General features: G+C 42.7%; 1 pseudogene across 1 annotated transcript; it reads left to right on the plus strand.

Annotated features, from left to right (window-relative positions):
* Window positions 1-264: 264 nt before the first annotated feature.
* On the plus strand, window positions 265-5876 carry LOC149842158 (putative LRR receptor-like serine/threonine-protein kinase At2g24230 pseudogene; annotated as a pseudogene). Its single transcript, XR_016431041.1, has 2 exons — window positions 265-3316; window positions 5621-5876. The product of XR_016431041.1 is annotated as a putative LRR receptor-like serine/threonine-protein kinase At2g24230 pseudogene (transcript).
* The last annotated feature ends 8974 nt before the right edge of the window (window positions 5877-14850 follow it).

Genomic DNA, 14850 nt, shown 5'->3' on the forward strand with positions numbered 1-14850 from the left:
TAGCAACACCATCATCACCAAACTTAGAATATTTCAACTACCCCAATTTAATGCCCTCTTGTACTAAAAGTATCCACCCGCTCTCAACTTTTAAAGGCTGGAAGAAAGAAAAAACACCAAAAATTTTCCTTGGGAGACAAACAAGACAAGATAATCCCCAACCTATTTTTTCCTTTTTTATATTTTTCGAGACGGGCATCCTCCTAATGCGAGACTGGAGATAGGGTTTAGAACATCTCCTCCCCCTCCCCTTCTCTCACCAAAAAGAAACAAAGAAAAATGTGGAGAGACGCAATCAGGGAGAAGAGAGAAGAAAAAAGGAGAAGCGGAAAACCATCATCCTTCTTCTTTGACCTCTCCTTGTTGATCTAATGAGTCAACACTATCTTGCTTAAAAAGGTATTTAGAGATTTGGCAGAGAAAAGGAGTAGGCTTTTTCAAGCAGAAGCCATTCAGATTTTTGTCTAGAGAGAGAGAATAATGGCCTGTTTCTCATTTTTTCTGTGGCATTTTCCGGTCTCTCTGCTGACCCTTTTCGCTGGCGTTTATGCTTTGGAAGTGCCCAATACAGATGGGTTCTTCGTTACTTCCTTCTTTCAGAAGATGGGCTTCTCTCACTCGGGACTCCGCAACGAGAACTACCAGGACGACCCGGCGGTGTGCTCGCAGAAAGGGGTGGTTTTCTGTGGGGAGGGAGGGCGGGTGACGAGGCTCGTGGCCTCCGGTTTCGGCCTCTCCGGCCCCATTCCGGACACCACCGTCGGAAAACTAAACCGCCTCGAGGATTTGGATCTCAGCAACAACTCTATCTCATCGTTCTCGTCGGATCTCTGGGGTTTGGGAGGCAGTCTCAGAAGACTCAATCTCTCCCGCAACTTGGTCTCCGGTGCCCTCCCGAACGACGTGGGGAACCTGGGCTCCCTTCTGGTGCTCGATCTCTCCAATAATAACCTCTCCGGCGAGATTCCGGGGACCTTCAGCTCGCTCTCCGCTCTGCAAGTCCTGAAACTTCAGGGCAACGCCTTCGAGGGGAGGATTCCGGGAGGGGTCGCGAGTTGTGCGTCGCTCGTTTCCCTCGACCTCTCCTCGAATCGGTTGAGCGGGCGAGTTCCCGACGGCTTCGCTTCTTCTTTGGCGAAGCTCACAGAATTGAACCTAGCCAACAACGGAATCGTCGGGAGGGGCTCCGACCTCGTGTTGAAATCTGCCGTCTATCTCAACGTCTCCGGCAATCTGTTCATTGGCTCCGTCGCCGGCGTGTTGTCCCTCCCATCGCTGCAGGTCCTCGACGTGAGCCGCAACCGGTTCCACGGCCACATCTCGCGGGCGCAGGACGGGTGGCCGGCCAACCTGACCTTCGTCGACATGTCGGAGAATCAGCTCAGCGGGGCGATAGTCGCCGCCGGCGGCCGGTCTCTCCGGCACCTCAAACTCGCTCGCAACAGGTTCGCCCGCCAGAGCTTCCCTTCTGCATTGCTGGAGCTTTCCGGCCTGCAAGTGCTGAACCTATCGAGAACGGGCCTTATTGGGGACCTGCCCTCCGGCGGGGAGCTTGCCAACCTGAGCGGCCTCGCTGTGCTGGATCTTTCGAGCAATTTCATCGCCGGAAGGATTCCCGATGGTTTGGAGGAACTTGCCCATCTGAACCGCCTCGACCTTTCGTGGAACAATCTCTCCGGAGAGATACCGTTGCCCCTCCAAGAGAAGCTGCCCAAGATGGCGGGATTCAACTTTTCATACAATTCCAAGCTCAGCATCTGCTCCCCCACCTTCTTGCCCCAGTTTTTCCCGCTCTCTTTCCTCGGCCTGTCCAGGGGTATCTGCCCGATTGCGGTGAATCCGAGCGCCCCAAAAACGATGGCGGACAGGGCGACTACGAAACACAGAGGACTGAAGCTTGCCGTGGCTGTAGTTTTGGCCGCAGTTTGTTTCATTGTGGGCTTGGTCTGCTTGGCTTTTGCTTGTAGAAGAAAATCCAGGCCGTGGGCTGTGAAGCAAGTCTCTTTCAGGGAAGAGCAGCCGAGCGCTTCGGGACCATTCTCGTTTCAGACGGACTCCATGACCTGGGTTGCAGACGTTACGGTCCCGACCTCCGTCCCCGTGATCATGTTCGAGAAGCCGCTGCTCAATTTCTCATTTGCCGACCTTCTGATTGCAACTTCCAATTTCGATCGAGGTACATTGCTAGCAGAAGGGAGATACGGTCCCGTTTACAGGGGCATTCTGCCAGGAGGGATTCATGTGGCCGTCAAGGTTCTGGTGAATTCGTCGTCGATCGACGACGAGGAGGTGGCTCAGGAGCTCGAGCGAATCGGCAGGATCAAGCATCCCAATCTTGTTCCATTGACTGGTTACTGCTTGGCAGGGGAGCAGAGGATAGCGATCTATGAGTTCATGGATCACGGGAACCTCCACCGATGGCTTCACGATCTCCCCATTGGGACTCAGATTACAGAAGATTGGAGCAATGATACTTGGGAGGAAGACGATGGAGATCGGCAGGAAGGCCTTCCCACCACATGGCGATTCAGGCACAGAGTTGCATTGGGCACAGCCAGGGCCCTTGCTTACCTTCATCATGGATGCTTCCCTCAGATCATTCATAGGGATGTAAAAGCTAGCAGCATCTACTTGGATCCTTCGTTGGAACCCAGATTATCAGACTTTGGTCTGTCCAAGATCGCCAAGATCGATCTCAAGTCCGAGGCTTCGTCCGCAGCATCGTCTGGTTATCTACCTCCCGAGCTGGCTCAGTCGGAAACGTACGACTCTGTGACCCCGAAATCCGACGTTTACGGATTCGGAGTCATTCTCTTCGAGTTGATTACGGGAAGGAAGCCTGTCGGCGATGAGTACCCCGATCAAGGGGATTCCAATTTGGTGAATTGGGTCAGGGATCTTGTGAGGAAGAATGATGCCTCGAGGGCCATCGATCCGAAGATTGCAGAGACTGGATCGAAGGTGCAAATGGTGGAAGGGCTGAGGGTTGGGTATCTATGTACTGCAGATTTGCCTTCGAAGAGGCCTAGCATGCAGCAAGTGGTTGGGCTTCTGAAAGATATCGAGCCCGTTGCAGATAAATGAAGAGGCGTGATGGTTTTTGTTGGAAAACAGGCTCCTCCAAGGTATTTTCCCACCATTGGAAGGCGTTTTGAGGCCGATCGCAGGTAGGGAAGAAATGGGGAAGTGGGAAGAAGAGTGTGGGAACCAAGCATGAAAATCTTTCTCTGGAAGACAGAGGGACCCTTATCGATTATAAGAGATGCCCCCTTCCCGCTTTTGGCTACTGCTGATTTTGTGCATCAATCGGGACGAGGTATGGGAAAACCTTGAGCCTCTCCCACTTCCCTTTCGTTTTCTTGATGGGTGTTTTTTGTGATGGGAGAAATTGTACAGTCGTTAGTAAATTTTGGCAATTTTTTTTCTATTACTGTTCCTTCCATTTGCTTGTGACAAAAAAGACTGATCTGGAAACGGATAATTTTTTTTTTATAATCCATGGAAACCCCCACCCCATCACCGACCTCTCATTGGCTGGCGTCCAGTTGGTAAAACCCTAGAGGTTCCTCCTGCGGAGTATTTCGACCTTTCTGCGATCGGCCTATTGGAAAACTGATGGCAACTTTGATGTTCTGCCTTCTCACTGGTCCATTATCTTCATAGTGTGTCAAGGATGGTGTAACAGCTTGAAAATTCAATTCCGTTTACATGAAGGTTTTCATAAATTTTGTGTTAGCATATGGTTTTGGAAAATTTATCAAAATTTACTTTATATCAGCATGATTAGTAGTATCATTGATTTTAAGGGAACCCGCCGGAAAACCACCACACCTGCCAGAATCCAATGCCTCAGACCCCCCTTCTACTTTGTCCACTGCCGCTCCCATCCAGCGGCTAATGTCGAGTCCTCCTGATCGTCAGAATGTCCGTGACTCGGACCTCTTTGCTTCTCTAATCCCCGTCCTTCCTCCTCTTCTCTTCTCTCGTGATTGGCGAAAATTTAAAGTGGAACGAATGGGGTGCGTCGGATTGTGATAGTAACGTCGAAGCTTTGATGAATGCTCTCTCTCCCTCTCACAGTAAACCTGGGCTGAGAGTATACTCAAGGGAGATGAAGTGCCACGTTTGGCTCCCTCCTCTGTTATCTGCGTTTGGTTCCCTCATCTGTCTGGTGTGCGTGCAGATGAAGGTGAAAATAGTGTTGTAAATGACCTTCAGAAAGTGATGTTACTTCTCAGATTTTCTCTGTGTATCTTGAGTAAGTCGTTTCCTTCTTATAAGGGAGAGATAAGGCCTGCGATTTCACCCTTGTTACTTAGCTCTCTATGGGACTCATAAAAAATCAATAATTGTTTCATTGATTTGAGTTTATAGGTTCAAGCATGCTTCATATAGACAAGGCCCTTTAATGGGCATTTTCACGAGTTAGAGAGAGAGAGAGTGAGCCCACCTCTCTTCTCAGCGGATGAGACTCCGTGAAACATGGCCACCATGGTCATGTATGACCAACATCTCCTACTTGGTCATGTGAAACAAAACATGATGCAGGATTTTACCTTCTATTATTGGATTTTTTTTTCTTGCATCTATATTCTAGTAATGAGTTATATATTTTAGTTAATCATTCATCTATATGTCTTATCAACATATTATCCAACATATCTTAATTCATACATGATATATTTTTTTTAAAATATTTTTTTTTGATATGCCCTTTGTTAAAGGATTAATAATCATATCAGATATAGGTAAGTAACTGACTTTGATTTCATTCATTTCAATTATATCATGAATATAATGGTACTTTATCATTATATGTTTACTTTTAGAATTGTCCGCTCTACTCTTCGTAAGAGAGACGACAACTTGGTTATCATAATAAATTTAGACTGACACATTGGTTATATCATGTTTCAAATAATTAATGAAGCGACTTATCCGAATGACAAATCTGACAGCGGTATTGCATGCAATATATTCTACTTCCTGAGTATGTTGAGCTACATAACCTTGTTTTTTATAAAACTAAAAAACTGGTCTTTCTTCGAAGAGAAAAACATATCCATAAGTAGATTTAATATCATCTCTGCCTCCTGCAAAGTCACTAATTCACTAATTCGAGAAAAGGGAAAAAGTTTTTTTTTAAGTTTTATTATTACTTTTTTCTTATTGACCCAGTCTTACCTGGCACAGGCTCCGATTTGGGGTTTGTGTTCTCCTCTTATATTTTATTTGGGGTCTGTGTTCTCCTCTTATATTTTAAGAACAAGGTTCACCTGATTTCAGCGACCCACTGTGTTTGTGTTTTTTGCCGATCCTTTAATATCTAATGCAAACCCTAGATGGGGTCCGTGTTCTATATTATTATTTTTATTTATATAAGAGATCTTAAAAAAAAAGGTGAAAGGTTTTTGACTTGCAAGGGTTTTCCCTCAATAAAAGAAATGATCGATAAAAAAAAAGTTTATTATTAGGCAGACTCAATTCAAAGCTCTATCTCTCCTTTATTTTTTTTATTTTTTATTTATTTTTAAATACAAATACAAGGGTACGATTTCTCTGATATGCCTTATAAACAAAGATCACTGACCTTTTTTTTTGTTGATTTTCATTTTTTCAGTGACTTTGATCAATGACTCATGGCTCCGAGCGTCATATGGCGATTCAGAGTTGGCACTGCCATGGCAAAGAAAATAAATCGATGGGCTTCCCTGCATCTATCTCGCAGGAAGAGCTGCCACTCAAAGCTTGGCCTCCATCTGGACAAGGACCTATTTCTTTGTCTATCAAGAGTACTATGTAGACGCATCCACAAGGGGACGTTGCTCATCTCAGATCGGCATGTGCTGGTAGTTAATGATATATGTGCTTCCACATACCCTTCTTCTTCTCACATGTGATGGCCGCCAATGATGGATGGTTTGTCATCATGTTAGATAACACAGGAGACACATGGCTCTCCTCTCATGTGTGCAACAATCCTCTGCCTTGATTAGGGATGGTGACTGGTGGTGCAGTAGGTGCAGAGAGCGGATCCTGTAAAACGCCAACCTCTATGGACTCAGCTAGATTTCGTAAAATCCTTTTTAAATTCATTTAAAAGATGTAGGACGCTCATTTCAAGCCTCAGTCGTCCTCTACAAGAAGGTAAAACAAAAGCAAGTAATGATCTCCGCAGCTCAAAGTTTTCTATCAAAAAAGCTTCAAATTCAATATTTTAACTCCTCGTGAAACCAGATATGTAAGCAAGATCGAGTATGTATGAACACTTACGAAACAAATTAAATATAGAAATTAAAATAGATGAATAAACAAGCTGATTGATTTGAAAATCATTTTTTTCTAACTTTGGGGTTTGTTTGTCCTTTATGCAATGATTGACTTTTCTTCCTCGACAACACTTCCACTTAGTGTATGACAATTAAAGGATCAGAAATGAGACAAAGTTAGGGCTCCTTCTCTCTATATTCAACATTAAAAAAAAATTCAAATAATTAAGGTTTTCGCAGTCAAACTCCTGTTCATAAGAATCATGGATGTTTATAAGAATCATGGATGAGATATAGATTAAGGTTTTTTTTAGATTTGAATCCAACCCAAATGAATATGCGCTAATCTCAATCAGAGATGAGGTTCATAGAGTTCTCTTTGGAAAAGACATCTAAAACTAATAGGATAAGATAGGGATAACATTCGATGTACAGGATGGCAAAGTGGTTTGCCATCCCACGAACGGACGACAAAGGCACATTGTTGTCCCAATGCTTGAAAGAGGAAAACAAGATGGGACGACAAAACGTTTTGTCATCCTGCCACTGGACGGCAAACACAGTTTTTTGTCACAACACTGTATGGCAAACTATCACTGGATGGCAAACCACGTTTGTTGTTTTCACATGCTTTGTCATTATGATATTGGATGACAAACAGGGTTTGCCGTCCTACACTAGATGGCAAACCCCGAAAAATGGGTAACTAGTTTTATTTTGGGTATTTTGCCATTTTGGTTGGACTTTCTAAAATTCTAAGAATTACACTTCATTTTTGAGGTTTTTGTTAAACTAGGATAGAAAATGATTAGGTTTTAAGATTTCTTTCAAAAGCACTTTACAACAATATAATCATTTGAGCATCTTAAAAAAATTGTGAAAGTTGATGCTTTTTCAATCTTTCAATCCCAAGGGATAATGCTCAAATCTATTTGCAAGTCGGATCTCATACTTGTTCCTAAACATAATGGATGCAATGACAGAAATGGGGTACAGGCCAATTTTCCCTATTGGTATTGTTTATAAGATTTTCGACAAGGTGCTTGCTAGTCGCCTACAGAAAATTATAGACAAAGTGGTTAGCCCTTCTCAATCTGCTTTCATCCCGGGTTGTAGAATGCAAGATTGTGTAGTCCTAGCTTCGAAGATTATTCATAGTGTATCCACTTCAAGAAAATCAACATTCATGCTCAAAGTTAACTTCACTAAGGCTTTTGATTGCATCTCTTGGGAGTACCTGTTGCAAGCCTTGGAAGCCACAGGGTTTGGCCAGCTGTGGGTCAAGTGGATGAGGGTGCTTATTTGCCATGCATACGTCAGTGTTTGCTTGAACGGTGAGAGAGGCCTCCTTTTCACGTTAATTGTGGGTTGAGTCTGGGTTGTCCTCTTTCACCACTCCTCTTCAATCTAGCAGTTGAAGAAGTGGCAACGATATTCAGACTAGTCTGGAGACTGAGGTTGGGTTTTTTCATCCAGGACATTTCAGGTTTTACCTTTTCCATCTTTAGGTTTGCTGATAATATTTTAATATTTGGGGAAGCTTCTGTTGAACAGATGAGTGGGTAGCCCTTATTTTGAAAGCATTTGGTCTTATTTTAGAGTTGATTATAAATGAAGCTTAAGTGCTCTGTTTCTTTGTTTAACGCCACCTATGTCAGATGGGTGCAGGTGCGGGCCACTTTCAAAAAACTTGGGTGCAGGGGTGTGGCAAATATATATATAGTTCAAAAGTTAGACATAAACGATCCTGGGTGCGATCAACACACTCAGGGTCAGGTTAACCACATCGGGTGCTGCACCGGCACGTGCACACGCATCATGTCGATGTGAGTGCGGCACCCAATTGGCCGAGTCCCTGTGACATAGAACACCACTAAGCAACTTAAGGTGGTGACATCCTTCATCTTTAGATGCTCTAATGGTCACCTTCATCTTTAGATGCTCTAATGTCCATCAAAGCAACTCTTTGTAAGCTGGTTGTGGAATCCATCAAGAAACTACTGCAATCTTGGAAGACTAGGTATATATCTTTTTTTCGGGCCGTGTTGTAGTGATTAGGCATGTTCTAAAGAGTATACCAACATATTTTATGTCCGTTTATACAACAAAAAACAGCAACAACTACGCCTTCATCCCAAAACAATTGGGGTCAGCGATATGAACCAAAAAAAAAATCATTATGGGTCTTCCACATGAATCCTTCTCCTCCAATCATTTCTATCTAATGCCATGTCCTCGGTGAGGTTCAAAGCATTCATATCCTTTCCTATCATCTTCATCCAAGTCTTATTATGCTTACCCCGACATCTTTTAACTAATATATTTTCTCATTTTATGTCCGTTTATATGATCCTTAAAAATGTTGTTAAAGAGCTGGACCAGATCCTACATAAATTTTTGTACCCCTTATTTGCAGAAGTCGGCCCTTATTAGGTGGAATCAAGTGAACGTTTTCACTGATAGAAGAGGCTTGGGGATTAGATCGTTCTTTGAAATGAATCTTAGCCTTATCGGGAAGTGGTGGTGGGAACTTATTAACAGCCTCCTTTTGCAAGTGCAAGTACCAGCTTTGCAGGGACCCTTTTGCTTGGAATTTGGACAGGTCAGCTCGATTGGGCTCTCAGATCTGGGGAGCATGGTGAAGGACATGGCCCTTGTTTAGGGAGCGGCTCACAATAACACAAGATAGTGGCGTCGCTCATGGGCCCATCACGTTTCCTTAGCATTCTTATAGTTCTCCCTTAAGAAACTCGGCATGGACGTAGTCTCCCAATGTTGCCTTTGGGGGGCTGGGCCAATTCCTTGATCCAAGGTACTTGCGTGGGTTTATTATCTTGGACAGGATTCAAACACAAGCTAACCTTTGTTTGAGCATCCCCCGAGTGCTTGCTACCTCTCTTGGAATTCAGAAGAAACTACAACCCATCTATTTTGGCTCTGTTCAAAATCACTTTGTCCAAGCTTGGCTTCAGCTCCGAGCCTAGCTTGTAAGGCGTTGTCCGAACTCGGCTCAGTTCCGAGCCAATCTTAAACAAGATTTATTTAAAAAAAAAATTTGTAAAGGAGGGATTGATTTAACAAGATTTATTTAAAAAGATTTTTTTTACAAAGGAGGAATTTGATACCCCAACATCCTTAGCATTAACTAAGGGACCTACTATTAAGCCAAAACATATCTTTTGATTATTATTACTGAAAAAATTTCTATACATACTAAAAATTCTTGACAGAAAAAGGCACAGAAGGCAAAATTCAAATCCAACATGTTCTTAATAAAGACTAATGCCCTAGCCATTACAGAAACAATGCAATTCTGAATTTTTTTGCAAAGATATTATATATATGAAGGTTTGCAATGAACCAAGCCTTATCGAGGTGGACAGGTTGTTCAAACTCGGCTTGATAGCTCGTTCGAGCTTCATACAGCGGTTCAAGCTTGGCTTATTTACAAAACAAACGAGCTCGAGCTGAACTTTAACTGAACCACCTCGGTTCAGTGTGCATCCCTAACCACTGCTACGTCCACCGTAATCATGGTCATCATCTTCTTCTTTAGCAGCCACCATCATTATCATCCACACATGCTCTCTCTTTCTCTCTCTCTCTCAAATTCTTTTGTCATCATCGACATAGCCACCCATCACCTTATTCACCACTATCATCATCACCCTCTCTCTCTCTCTCTCCACTGTGTGCTCAGCCATGGATTTTTTCTTTTTACCCAGAGAAATCGCTCCCGGTGCAGAGACCCAGTTGTGCTGACTCAGCATGCCATACTTATGGTCTTTGTCCATGTCAGCATAAAACTCCGAGGGCTTACTCGACCCAAGGAGTCGCCAAGCTTCAGCTTAGGCAGGGGATGATGCCCATGAGATTTGAATCTAAACTGCCCTTCAAACGGCCTTGGCCTCATCCCACCATACCAAACCCCTTAGGTCCTTCATTCCTTCTTGAGTAAACTAGTCCTCCCCCCCAAACCCAAACCCAAAAACAAAATCCATCAATTTTTCCTGACTAGAGCTTCTACATTGATGGATATATCTTAGTAAACAATATGCAATACAGTAGCTTAAAAAGAAACACCCCATCCACGAAACATAACCAAGATATAGATCGGGGCTTCCTTGATTAAAGAGTCAAAAAAGAATCCACAACGTTGAAAAACCAATTGAAATTATAGCTCATATATGGAGTATCCCATATGTAGCTTTTTGTATGATGCATCCATACACCCTCAACATATCCAAAATACAGCTCACTGTGGAGTTGTTTGAAATGGTCCGTCATAGGGATCTCTCCCAACAACTCTAAAGATGAAAACATGGAATAATTCCAAAAGATAGTCAACCATTGCATATCTTTGATTGTGAATTTGGGCTCATCGAAACCAACATAGTAACTGCTTCTGAAACAGTAAATCCGGAAGTGGGGGAAATGGATTGAGAAATATCCTGAGAGAGAGAGAGAGAAGCGACAGGAGGATATGGAAGATGAATATGTAGAATCATGTAAACGTCCACTAGGATTTTTTGAGCAAGATGATTAATGTCGACCGGAGATTTTCGAAAAAGGGCATCGTTGCGCACCATCCAAACGAACCACTAAGTGATAAACAACCACGACCTCCAGATTAACCGCCACCGCTTAAAGAGAGAGAGAGAGTTACTAACCCATTTATTCACTATGTGATGGTGGAACCATTTTCAGTATCCTAATACACACAAACCGAGCCAACTTAATTTAATTGTAAAAATTTTGTATCTTGGATATATATATATATATATATATAGTAGTGAACTTAAAACACCACCCTGGGCTGCCAGAGTGGCAGTAGGCTTGGGGAGAAGGTGCTGACTCTTCATCCCAGGTTCGATTCCCACTAGGTGTGCGGGGACCTTTGATTGGTGGGCTCTTTAAGAGCTTAGATGTGGGTGACTCCATCCAGGGTTTACCTGGTTCTCCTTCGTCATAAATAAATAAACGAATTTACCTTGTTGATCGATGCAATCGCCTTGAATCCTTTTGATGACCTAATAAACCTATCCCGTTGAAGGCTGCTATTGTAGGGCCCACTTGCTTTCAAGAGATTGGTTAATTCGGTTCCAGGTCTCCAGAGTGAACCAACCCAGTTTGGTTCTAAAGAAATGCAAGGCCAATGTCGACCAATCTAGTCGAATAAAGCAGCCTCAGTCTGGAATTGTAGCACATGGACTTATCACACTTACACATGGATCTAGATTCAAATGAAGGATAAACCGATCTAGCTGGATCATGACCGACTTTTATGAGTTTTCTCATAGAAAAAATTAAGTGGAACCTTGAGCCTTACTTTGAGGGGCTCCTTAAGGGTGAGTTTGAATCGAAGAATGCACCCGAGCAGGGACAGACCGTCCATTGATCGGGTGCTGTCCCGTTTGATACGCAAGGCGAGCAACATCCTGAACAGCACTCAGCACGTCCTGCATGTTCAACGCCTTGTAAAGCGTCTGCACAACGACTGGCCAGTCCAGGACAAACACCATGCCTACATGGCGTTTGTTATGCAAATGCAAACATGCAAAAATGAAATATGTGATTACGCAGGCACCCTCCTTGATTCTCTGCACCATATGGGATTCAAGTGTGGCTGGATCCAAGAACTGATTTGTTTTTATTCGAAGAAACCGCTTCAGGATCAGAGACCTAGTCGCGCTGGCTCTGCGCTCGTTGATGTGTAAAAAACAGGAATTAGCAGCGGTTTCTGACCACCATGAATTTTCTGAGCGAAAAAAAGACTTTTAGCGTCGCTGATTGCGCATGCCATCAGCAAAGAGTTCAACGTTACGGGTTACTCTAAAGATAATTAATTGTTATACAAACTTAATTTTTATGAAATCCAACTTCAACAAATTCCATAATTATACCAAAACCAACATTAGCAAGGCCATAGATGACCATTGAAACATAAAAATATTCAAAGACACAAGAATGAGTACAGTTTGTTAAACAAAAAATTTATAATCACAATAACGTATATAACAAAATGAAAATAATCAATGACGTAACATATTGAACTATGCAAATATAGAATCGCATATAATATCCAAGTAAAAGTAATAAGATGTCATTTACCAAAAAACAATAAAACTCGATCAATGTAATGAAGAAAATCATTAAAACCATTTACTAAACACTTAAGAATCATCACTCTTCCTATGCAACTAGGGCTGGTAAATGAACCCATCGAGCAGCTAGTGACTCAGCTCAATTCAGCTAGTCATGAACTCGTTTGTGATCAGTTTGTATAGCCGGTGAACGGAGCCTTGAGCAACCCAATAGGTTAAAAGAGTTGAGCCCGTACACATGGTGTTCGACTTGGCATAGAAGAGCGAGAGGGTGGTGTATGTTCACCCCCGATGATTCACTGAATCCCACGTCTGTGTTCGGGGGTCCCAAAAAGCACCACGTATATAAGCACATGAGGCTCATATTCTCGTGTATATTGACATCACTCATCATTGGAGTTTGGTTCGGTTGCAAAGACTTAAGTACCCTTTCTTGCTATTCTTGCCATAAAATGATGGTTTGAGAAAATGACAAAAATGTCCTTCATTCAAAAAAGGAAAACAAACGGTTCAAAAAAAGGACAAACATGTCCATCCAGAAAGTCGAGGATGATGTTGACTCTTCAAAGTCTATACAGCGAAACAAACCTTAGCCGACGATCCGATGGTGATCCGGCGAAACGATAGTGAGCCGACGATCCGATGGTCATCCGACGAAATGAACCTGAGCCATCAAAAATGTCTGTTTGAACTTTTCATTGTCATCTTCTTCTTCTTCCTTCTCTGTAAAACACTGTAAAACCCTCTCTCTCTCTAGAGAAAAAATCAATGAAGGCAAAGAGTTCCCCCTAGAGAAGGTCATGAACATCAACCCTCTCACTCTCTCTCTCTTATCTTTCTACTTCTGTGCACATCCAACAGATGATCCTACATTGCTCCATCAAACACCGATTGACCTGCACACTGACTGTAGCATCGTTCAACTTGATTCGTTGTGAAGCCTGATTCAAAGTTTTTGCCCTTACAGGAGAGGGGTTTGGGGGCTTCTCCTAGCGTGGGTAGCATCGTTCAACTTGATTCGTTGTGAAGCCTGATTTAGAGTTTTTGCCCTTACAAGAGGGGGGTCCGAAGGCTCCCCCCGGCGCGGGTCCCGCAATGATTTATAGTGTTATCCAGCCTTTCAACAATGATTTGTAGTATCTTCTGCAAATCACTATAGTGATTTATAATATTTTTGTGTCTCTAACGAGCCCCACAACGATTTATAGTGTTGTTGGATCTCACTATAGCGATTTGTAGTGTCTTTCGCAAATCACTATAACGATTTGTGGTGTTATTCAGTAAGCAAATCGCTACCCAAATTAGGACCAACTTGTCAGGGCCATATCTCCCTAACCAGAGGTCATATTCTAAATCTGTAAAAAGTGGTGTTTTCGTTATTGAGTCTAGTTTATTTCTGTAAATTTTTAGCAATTTTTATTGTCATTTTATTCCCCATTTTAACTAAAAACCAGGCCCATGTGCAACTCAAATAACACAGAATAATAGGGGTAAAAACTCTAAATCAGGCACCACAATTTATCAAGTTGAACGATGCTATCCACGCTGGGAGGAGCCCTCAAACCCTACTCCTATAAGGCCAAAAACTCTGAATCAAGCTCCACAACTCATCAAGTTGAATAATGCTACCCACGCTGGGAGGAGCCCTCAGACCCTCCTTCTGTAAAGGTAAAAACTCTGAATCAGGTTCCACAACTCTTCAAGTTGAATGATGCTACCCACGCTGGGAGGAGCCCCCAAACCCCTCTTCTATAAGGGTAAAAACTCTGAATCAGGATCCACAACTCATTTAGTTGAATGATGCTACCCACGTTGGGAGGAGCCCCCAAACCATCCTCCTGTAAGGGTAAAAACTCTGAATCAGGCTCCACAACAGTCAATGTGCAGGTCAGTCGGTGCTTGATGAAGAAATGTAGGATCTTCTGCTGGATGTGCACAGAAGCAGAAAGAGAAGGGAGAGAGAGAAAGAGAGAGGGTTAATGTCCATGGCCTCCTCAAGGAGAGATTTCTTTCTCAGATAATCCTGCAGTGCAGAGATTGGGTCTTAAATAATCATCTTCGGGGCACTTAAGTCTTTACAATGACTCTTTTTCTAGAATCGTTATTTTTTTTTGCACCAATGGAGGAGATGGTACTTAAGTTTTTGCAATCGCATCAAACTCCAATGCTAATTAATGCTGACAAACATGGGAATACGAGATGCACAGACTTAAATACGTGGTGCTTCTTGGGACCCCCGAGCATGAGATGCCATGTTCGGGGGGGACATATAACCTGCTTCGCAGGAGAGCTCATATAGATGAAATATATATATATATATATATATATATATATATATATATATATATATATATATAAAATAAATTTTTAGTGTAATATACATATAAAAGAATGCATTGAATATATGTATACAAAGAGAATGATGCACAGAAAATATATACATACAATATACAATATGAATTATTAAGTGTAATATA

Source organism: Nuphar pumila, chromosome 3, assembly GCF_984573655.1.
Source record: "Nuphar pumila chromosome 3, dmNupPumi1.hap1.1, whole genome shotgun sequence".
Classification (NCBI taxonomy): Eukaryota; Viridiplantae; Streptophyta; class Magnoliopsida; order Nymphaeales; family Nymphaeaceae; genus Nuphar; species Nuphar pumila.